This window comes from Mauremys mutica, chromosome 19 (genome assembly GCF_020497125.1).
Source record: "Mauremys mutica isolate MM-2020 ecotype Southern chromosome 19, ASM2049712v1, whole genome shotgun sequence".
NCBI lineage: Eukaryota > Metazoa > Chordata > Testudines > Geoemydidae > Mauremys > Mauremys mutica.
Window position 1 is genome coordinate 5291870 of NC_059090.1, and position 9610 is coordinate 5301479.

At 54.2% G+C, this 9610-nt stretch overlaps 1 non-coding gene across 1 annotated transcript; it reads left to right on the forward strand.

The window, feature by feature from the left end:
* The first annotated feature begins 8477 nt into the window (after positions 1–8477).
* Positions 8478–8550, forward strand: TRNAR-UCU. Its single transcript has one exon. It is a non-coding gene; the product is annotated as a tRNA-Arg (tRNA).
* The last annotated feature ends 1060 nt before the right edge of the window (positions 8551–9610 follow it).

Sequence of the window (9610 nt, forward strand, 5' to 3'; positions counted from 1 at the left end):
AGCAAAAAGCGTCGGCTAGTCTCTGGGAGACGGCGCCGCTTACTCTGATTGCGTCCAGTGAGATGATCAGACTGTCAGTAGCCCACACAGAAAGAAAAGGTGGGGAGAGAAGATGGGTTCACACACTCCTAGACCCGGTTATCACAGTTTCGGCTTCCAGTACATCAATATAATGAAAAACAAAAGTACCCCTACCAGGAATAAAAACAACAGCGTAGTAGTCACATTCCCATAGTCGTTCGGCACGGCCCCCGAACTAGTGGAGTTAACAGAATTATTCATTAGCCGTGGCTGTACCTAGGTATCTTAACCAAAAACCTGTTAGGGGCCCAAGGTCCAACCCGCACTTCGGGGGCGTTAATCCTCAAAACCCAGGAGGTAACGCACTTACCACGCCCGGAGTGGCCACGTCTGGGAGGTGGACTCCCCTCTTCTGGTACTGTCTTGCCTCCGTGTCGTTTGGAGTTCTCTATAGAGGGGGCGCAGCCGTCCCGGTCGATTGCGGCGACTCGGAGCTCGAGCAAACCAACAGCCCGAGGTGGCAACTCTCCAGAGTCGTCCTCGACCGCCGGTCAGCGCCCCCTACAGGGAGAGAAGTCCCATCTGGAGTCGCCATTTGTTAGCCAAAAGGGCTCATTTCCCCCTGGAGCTTACCTAATTACACCAAGGAGGCACGGAGACAGGAAGACGAGTACCACACCCTTTATTGATCGGTCAGCTGAGCGGGTGCTCTGATCGGCTAGTGCCAGAAGAGAGACACACCCCACAAGCCCGAACGGGCCTTTTTATAATCAGTAACAAACAACGTAGCCTACGTTTGTCTACGTCATTTGGTTGACCTATAGAACCTGTACATGTATCTGTTAGGGGATAATTGGATACGCAGGATACATATATCATTTTGTGGGGGCTACAAGATACATCTGTTGAGGATACATTTGTCATTCTGAAGGGGACACAAGATACATCCGTTGACCCTTTGTACTAGATACTTTGGATGCATACATGTGAACGCAGCTGCATACACTTGGGGAGCCAAACAAGCTGATAAGCAAAATAGCTGACATAGGTAAATACACGGCCTTCAGTCTAATAAGTTCTGTAAGCTTTCCAACACGGTTTGGGCAAGCATAGCATAACTTTGGTTCACTCAGGCCTAATACAAAAAGGCTTCATTAGCACTATGGTTTTCCAACAATGGCTTGCACTGGAGCCGCGGAACCAGCGACTGGCAGAGCGCCCCACGCGGCGTGCCGCCGTGCTTGGGGGCGGCGAAATGTCTAGAGCCAGCCCCGAAGGGAAGCACTATCACAGTGACAATAAAACTGACCCAGCATTGTGGGGGAGGCTGAGGGAGATCCGCATCCATCAGGTGCTTCTCTCCCCCAAGGTGAGCCAGACACTGCTCTCTCCTGGCTCTCACTCTAGCAGCTGGATGCCAAGGAGCCATTTCCCCACAGGAAGTGCATTGAGTGCCCCTGTGGTGCTGGGGGGGGGGGGGCTCGCGCTGCTGCTGCCTGTGGGGCCAGCAGGGGGAACGATGTCTGCACAGACTCCCAGCTGCCAGGCCGGAGGGGGCACTTGAGACCTTACCAGACTGGCTCAGTGAAGACGGGGGGTTGACAGAGCAATACAGACGCTCTCCAGAGCAGGGAGCAGCATCCGCCCATGCAGCCAGGCAATGAGCATTTCCCACAGCCTGGAGCCAAGGGGGAGGCGGCAGCTGCTGTTCCCGCTCCTCGGGGACAGGCCCTGTCAGCCAACAGCCACTTCTTACTCCCCACAGCTAAGGGCGTTGGGTTCCTCCGGTGGGGGTGTGGAGCAGCCGTTCGTTTTCCTGTTCGCACTCCTCTGCGGTGTGAAAATCGGGGAGGGGAGGCAGAAGCCCCACTTCCCTCCCGAAATGACATCCAGTGGGGGAAGCCAGGACAACAGGGTGGGGCAGCAAGTGGTGGCCAGACTCTCACCGCCAGGGTCTAGTCTAGCTCAGGGTCCAGCTCAACTTCCTCCCCGCGCCACTGGCCCCCAGTCCCCTTCCACCACCAGGTCAACCCGGGCACTAGGGCAGGAACGGGGTGAGGCAGCAAGTCAAGCTGAGCAAGGCAGGCAAAAGCGAGTCTTGTCTTCATGGGCCGCTCACAATGACGTCTTTTTTGTGTAACTGCTGCAAAAACATCCCAGGCAGAGAAGCAGCCGGCCAAAATGCTATCACACAGCTGCTAAAGTAGGTCAGTTGGGAGAGCCTTAGACTGAAGCTCTAAAGGTTCCTGGTTCATTGGCAGGTTCCTTCGTCCATTTTTGTGCAGGGGCAGCTTGTTCTCTGGAAGCACAGTGGTGTCTGCACCCAAGGTGAGCAGGGCTGCCCTGGGGCAAAGCAATTTTGGGGGCCCCTTCCATTAAAAAAAAGTTGCAATACTGTATTCTCATGGGGCCCCTGTGGGGCCTGAGGCAAATTGCCCCACTTGCCTCCCCTCTGGGTGGCCCTGAAGGTGAGTCTCTGATCTTGGGCTCTGCAGTAAGAAAACATAAAATGGGCTTCTGCCCCTAGTTGGCCCACCTGAACTTTAAGGATGAGAGCTTGTCTTTCCCAACATGGCAGGGAGAGAGCAATGCAGGGTGACCTTCAGGAATGGTGCCAGAGGGCTGCTGGGCAGTGACAGGCAGGGACTGGGGATGAAAACTCCTCTGTTCGACTGAGGGAGGGCAGTACCAGGGAAGGGGCATCTGTGAAAATGGCCATGTGGAAGATGGCAGGGATTTGGGGGCCCAGGAGGAGGTGCTTGATGTTCAGTGCCTTGGAGCAACTGGACTTGGCCATGGTGGGTGTTCAGGAAATGCACATTAACAACTCTAGGGTAGCTCAATAGGCAGAGGGTGATTGGAGGAAGGGCCTCCTGGACAGGGAAGAATGATGGGGCTGGAGACTTGTTCTTCACATTGGTGGTGCGAGTACAGAAGGGGCTGGAGCTCCTACCAGCGAGGGCATTACTGGTGGGCTTTGTGCTCTGTGGCACTGGTTACCGCTATATTAGTGTGTATGGTCCCCAGTTAAGGCATGAGAGGGAAGATCAATGGAAGGGACTGGCTCCCTTCCTCTGGACGGCTTGGTGTTGGGGGGGATTTTAATTGTGTCAGCCGGCCTGAGGACCGCTGGTCCCGTTTTCCCAACCATCAGAGAAAACGTTTTTACAATGAGCACTACCTGGCACAGGTCTGTAGTGAGGTCAGCTTAGAAGAGCTCACTCCAGCCACAGAGGGGGTTCACCTTTCTGCAGGGACAGACCAGGACTTGCATTGACCAGATTTATGCTTAGCTTTTGTGTCTTTAGCATCTGAAGAAGTGGGTATTCACCCACGAAAGCTCATGCTGCAAAACGTCTGTTAGTCTATAAGGTGCCACAGGATTCTTTGCTGCTGTCTTTAGCATGTTGCTTCTCAGATTCTTTCTTGGCCTGACTTGTTAGACTTTGACACTTAACAGGCCAGAGTTTGTGCACTTTCCTATTATCCTCACTAGCATCTGATTTCCAAATTTTGAGGGATGACTTTTTGCCTCTAACAGCCTCCATTACTCGGCCGTTTACTTAGAGTGGCTTTCTGCTGGTCCTCCTATTGTCGTTTCTGATTCAGGGCAAACGTTTCATCTGAGCCTCTAATTGTGGCATTTTTAAACGGTCTGCATGCTGCTTGCAGGCACCTAACACTTGTGACAGCAGCTCCTTTTAATTCCCATCTAACCATCTGTACTTATGCCGATAGGTCAACCTTAGGTCTTTAACTTTGATTGGTAGCTGAGAAGATGGTAAATAGGGCAGAAACCCATTCGACAAACCTCTTCATTTCCTTGTTATTTCCTGACTTCTTCATTCATCGCCTTTTCCTTATTTCCTGGCTGAGGCGGCGGCCTGCCAGGGAGCTCCCCGGCACCTCTGGCTGCCTGGGCTGAAGGCAAGAGGCAGGCCTGGGCATGGCGAGGGCCTCCTGTCCCGGCCTGAGGCCGCACGGCTTCCTGGTCCCCTTTTCCCACCCACACCGGCAGGCGGCTGCTGCGGGAGAACATGAGGGAGGCTCTCGGGGCGCTAGGTAGCCCTGGGTGGCTGTCAGGGGAAAGAGCCGAGGCTCCCGACTCAACCTGCCATTGACTCGCGTGGCTCTGTGCGCCGTCACCTGAGGCGGGCCAGGCTGCGGACGTGACTCAGGCTTGGGCCGCATGGCCGCGTTTTCCTGACGAAGCATGAGGCAGGCCAAGGGCTTTGCACAGCGTACAGGGAAGTGGGAGGGAGGCATCTTCGAGCCGGCGTGTCTTGTCCATTGCTCCCTTACTCCTTGGGCGTAGGCAGGAAGGGAGCGAAATGTTCCCGGCTGAAGGTTTTGCGCTCGGCCTTGAGGATTAAGCCCGAGCCTCCAGCGTGGCTGCTGGGAGATGGGCTTTTGCAGTGCGGCCCCCACACTCTTGTAGGCAGCAGGTGACCCCACTGCGTCCAAGAGGGAGCCTTCGAGGCGGCAAAAGGGGGACATCACAGCTCCCAGCAGACTTTGAGGAGCCCACGAGGAGCCTTCAGTGGCCTTCCTGGGGGAGCATAACCCCCACTCCTTTCCATTAACAGCTGAACTCACTGACTCATGATACCACAGAGACACCTACCAGCAGCTGGTTTGCCAATGCTGCTGCCCAGCACCCTGCAGCGCTTCCTGCCAGTGCCGGAGCTCACCAGGCACTAGCCTGGAGCCAGGGCCGCTAGGCGCTGCTGAAGAAAACCCAGCAGAGTGACACAGTGGAAGCGTCCTGTGCCCAGCACACAGAGATCAATCAATCAAAACCCTCTTCTGCCAACACCGGGCCTCCTGCTTCTTACACCGGGCCTGCAAGCGAGGGGGCGGCTGGCACAGCGCCAAGAGTCTAACCTGTGAGGCAGGAGGCGGCTGACGCCCGCAGCCTGCTGGGGAGCTCCCAGAAGTTATTAATGGAGAGAGACTCCTCAGTGCCCTTAGTAACAAAGGTTTGGGGTTCCCCAAGGCCAGTAAGGGGGTCACTATGTCGGCCCTGTAACCCTGTGTGTCAGGTCGCAAGTCTAGGGGCTTGGCAACACTTGCAAGTTTGAGCGCATTAAAGCAGCCCCGGGCGCCCTAACTCCTGAGGTGTCCACACTGGCAAGGCACATGGAGCGCCTGGGCTCTGCAGCTGGAGCGCTCCTGGTAACCCACCTCCATGAGAAGCATAAAGTTCACTGTGCCTCGGCTGAAATGCCCAGGTGTGAGTGTGACGACGTGTTGTATTACTGCACTGTGATTGGCCTCCGAAAACGTCCCATAATCCCCTGAAGTCAAGTGCCCACTGTGGTCATTGTTTTGAAATCGGCATGCGGATATTCCCTTTCAAAACTCTGTTTCCAACAGCCGGCTGCTTATCTGCTCTGGGACAAAGCAACCATTACTGGGGAATGCTGCTGCCGCTGATGCGGGGTGTGTGTGTGAGAGAAAGAGGCGGGGTGGGGTGGGTCTGCTGCTCTCTGAACTTACAAGACAGCATGCTGACACTCTCAGTACCCCAAAACACACTGTCTCTCCCCCCACATACACACTCCACCCCCGCCCCCCATTTGAAAAGCAGATTGCAGCCACTTGCACACTGGGATAGCTACCACAATGCACTGCTCTTTGTGGCATTTGCAAGAGCTGCTAGTGTGGCCAGTCCAGTGTGCTTGCAGCTGTCAGTGTAAACACACAGCAGTGTTTTCCCTGCTGTGGTTTCCAAGGGCTGGTTTCACTCCCAGCGCTCTACATCTGCAAGTGTAGCCAAGCCCTACATTTGCCAGGCCAACCTACATAACACCTAACACACATTTGAACCTCTTCTTTTCACACTGTTGCTCATTCTCAGGGGCTGCTTTGTCTCCAGACAGATCCATTCTCTTTCAGAACAGCCTTGCTCTTTCTGTGTCAGAGTAAACACTCCCCTTCCCTCTATTCTCAGAGGAACACTAGTATGAACTGTTTGCTTATGATGGGTTTAGAAAGCATTTGTCAAGTGGAAGACGCTGTTCCTGGAAGACATTCTGAAGATTCAGTACTGTATACAAGAAGAGAGGAATTTTTCACCCCAGAGAAGACTTGAACCCACAATCTTTGATTTAGGAAGCTAAGGTCTTCGCCATTAGGCCACTGAAGAGCGGTAGAAAGAGGGATAGAAATTCCCTCTCATAATTGCACATTTCTCACAGTCACTCAGAAGCCAAATACCCCATTTAATCGCCTTACGCAAACGTCTGTATCCCCTGGCAGCGAGGCAACTGGGCAGGTCGCTGACAGAGCTGAGCACCACCTTTTTGCCAGACATCTTTAGAGAAGAACCCCACCCTAGAGTCACCCCTCCCTCCTTCAGCACCTCCACGTCTGTGGCTCTGAGCAGCAGCAGGATGATTGAGGGGGTGAATCCGGGGCTGGAAGGGGGTAAGGTTGGCCTGTAAGGAGTAACCAGGTGGGGCAGACCCAGAGGGAGGCTGTGGGCTACTGGTCAGTTTAGATCAAAGCTGCACAGCAACCTGACACCCAGGGTTATACCTTGTCAGGAAAGCGCGGCCATGCTGCCCAAGCCTGAGTCACGTCCGCAGCCCGCCCTGCCCCGGCTGACGGCGCGCAGAGCCACGCGAGTCAATGGCAGGTTGAGTCGGGAGCCTCGGCTCTTTCCCCTGACAGCCACACAGAGCTGCCTAGCACCACGAGAGCCTCCCTCGTGTTCTCCCGCAGCAGCCGCCTGCCGGTGTGGGTGGGAAAAGGGGACCAGGAAGCACTGCGGTCTCATTCCAGGACAGGAGGCCCTCGCCACGCCCAGGCCTGCCTCTTGCCTTTAGCCCAGGCAGCCAGAGGTGCCGGGGAGCTCCCTGGCAGGCCACCGCTTGGCCTCAGCCACCTGTTCCCTCATGGCCTAGGCTCTTGGTGCTCTGCTGGTCGCTGCCTTGCTTGAATGCCCAGAGCAAAAAGAAACAAGCACAGGCAGGGCTGGCTTTAGGCCAATTCCACCAATTCAGGCCCCGCACCCAGTGAGAATCCCTTCCCTGGCTAGAGACTCCTTTTTAATTTTTACTCACCTGCTGGCGCTCCAGGTCTTCAGCAGCATTTCAGGGGTGGGTCCTTCGCTTGCTCTGGGTGAAGGATCTGCCCCCAAAGACTCAGAGCACCATCGGGTGAGTACAAGCCCCACATGTTTTTTTTTCGCTTGTCCCTGCCAAAACTGTTCAAATTGGACCCCACACTTCCTAAAGCCGGCCCTGAGCACAGGCAAAACAGAGGATGGTTTTGATCTATCAATTGCTGGGTTACAGGCCTAGCACACTTCTGCTGCACCACTCTGCTGGCTCTTCACCCACACTCCCCAGCATCCAGTCTCCAGTATCCACACTAGCACCTTGCGAGCTCTAGCGCTGGCAGGCAGATGCATTGGTTTTTGCTGGTGCTACCAGCAGGGGATCGGTGTCATGTACCACCCAGCCTGCCGGGGACTCCAGGAAACACATCTGCAGGCATGGCCACACTCTGAGGCCACCAAAAAAAATTGTGATGAGACCCCCTGCTCCAGAGCATAGAAGGGGAAGCGCCTGAGACCAGCGGACAGCCTGGGCTAGGCAGATGCTCGGAGCAGAGCACCAGAGGGCTGCACTGGCTCCCTTCTTAGCAGCAAACTATCAATTCCCCTGACCCCTGAGACCACAGCCTGCAGCTAAGGGTAGCACCAACTGGGGGTTAACAGCCAAACACACTGACCCATTGCACCACAGAGACACATGAATACAAATCTGCTGTTACCAAGGCTGCTGCCTAGCAGACTGCGCATCTGCCTGCCAGTGCTCGTGCTCACAAGGTGCAGTGTGGAGGCTGGAGGCTGGGTGCTGGCTGTTACTTGCGAAAATCCAGCAGAGTGGTGCAGCAGGAGCGTGCTGGGCCTATAACCCAACAACTGATGGATCAAAACCATCCTCTGCTAACGATGTGCTTGTTTCCTTTCCCTCTGGGCCTTCAAGCAAGGCGGTAACCAGCAGAGTACCAAGAGCCTAGGCCATGAGACAAGAGGTGCCTGAGGCGAGGTGGTGACCTGTCAGGGAGCTCCCCGGCACCTCTGGCCACCTGGGCTGAAGGCAAGAGGCAGGCCTGGGTGTGGCGAGGGCCTCCTGTCCCGGAATGAGGCCGCAGTGCTTCCTGGTCCCCTTTTCCCACCCACACCGGCAGGCGGCTGCTGCGGGAGAGCACGAGGGAGGCTGTCGGGATGCTAGGCAGCTCTGTGTGGCTGTCAGGGGAAAGAGCCTTCTTCTCTAAAGATGGCTGGCAGAAAGGTGATGCTCAGCTCTGTAAGTGACCTGCCCAGTAGCCTCACTGCCAGGGGATGCAGACATTTCTGTAAGGTGCAGAAAGAGGGTATTTGGCTTCCAAGTTAATATGAGAACTATGCATTTCAGAGATGGACTTTCCATTCTTTTTTCAGGGCCCCAGTGGCCTAATGGATAAGGCAATGGCTTTCTAAGTCAGAGATTGTGGGTTCAAGTCCCATCTGGGGCAAAAAACTGCCTTCTTCCTGTATATTGCAAGGAAACCTTGCCCTTATTTTCACCAAGGAAGCTGGCAGATGTTTGAACACAAAATACTGGATCTTGGGAAAAATCCCCCAGAAATGGCATATTGACAAATGCTTTCAAAACCCATCAGTAGCAAACAGTTAATACTAGTGTCTGTCTGAAACTAGAGGGAAGGGGAGTGTTTACTCCCACACCTCAGTGAGTGAAACAGACAGAAAGAGCAAAGCCGTCCTGAAAAAGAATGGATCTGTCTGGAGACAAAGCAGAACCTGAGAATGAGCAACGGTGTGAGAAGAAGAGGTTCAAATGTGTGTTAGATGTTAGTTAGTGTTAGAGGGTTTATCCCTTCACCCTCCCATTACCAGGTCCTTCTTGCGTACACACAGAGCAGCAATACTCAAAGTCCAAAGGTGCAAACAATTAGATGTTTATTGGATTGAACTTCCAGCAAGCAATGATTCCAGTTTCCTTTCTCAGGCCTGGTCTACACTACATGTTTAAACCGATTTAACGCCACACCCGTCCACACTATAAGGCCCTTTATATCGATATAAAGGGCTCTTTAAATCAGTTTCTGTACTCCTCCCCAACAAGAGGAGTAGCGCTAATATCGATATTACCATATCGGATTAGGGTTAGTGTGGCCGCAAATCGACGGTATTGGCCTCCAGGCGGTATCCCACAGTGCACCACTGTGACTGCTCTGGACAGCAATCTGAACTCGGATGCAGTGGCCAGGTAGCCAGGAAAAGCCCCGTGAACTTTTGAATATCATTTCCTGTTTGCCCAGCATGGATCTCCGATCAGCATAGGTGGCGATGCAGTCCCAAATCCAAAAAGAGCTCCAGCATGAACCGTACGGGAGATACTGGATGTGATCACTGTATGGGCAGACAAATCTGTTCCATCAGAGCTCCGTTACAGAAGACGAAATGCCAAAGCATTTTAAAAAAATCTCCAGACAGAGGCCACAGCAGGGACTCAGCACAGTGCTGCGTGACAAGCGTAACGGAAAGCCAAAGAATCAAATGGACGCTCATGGA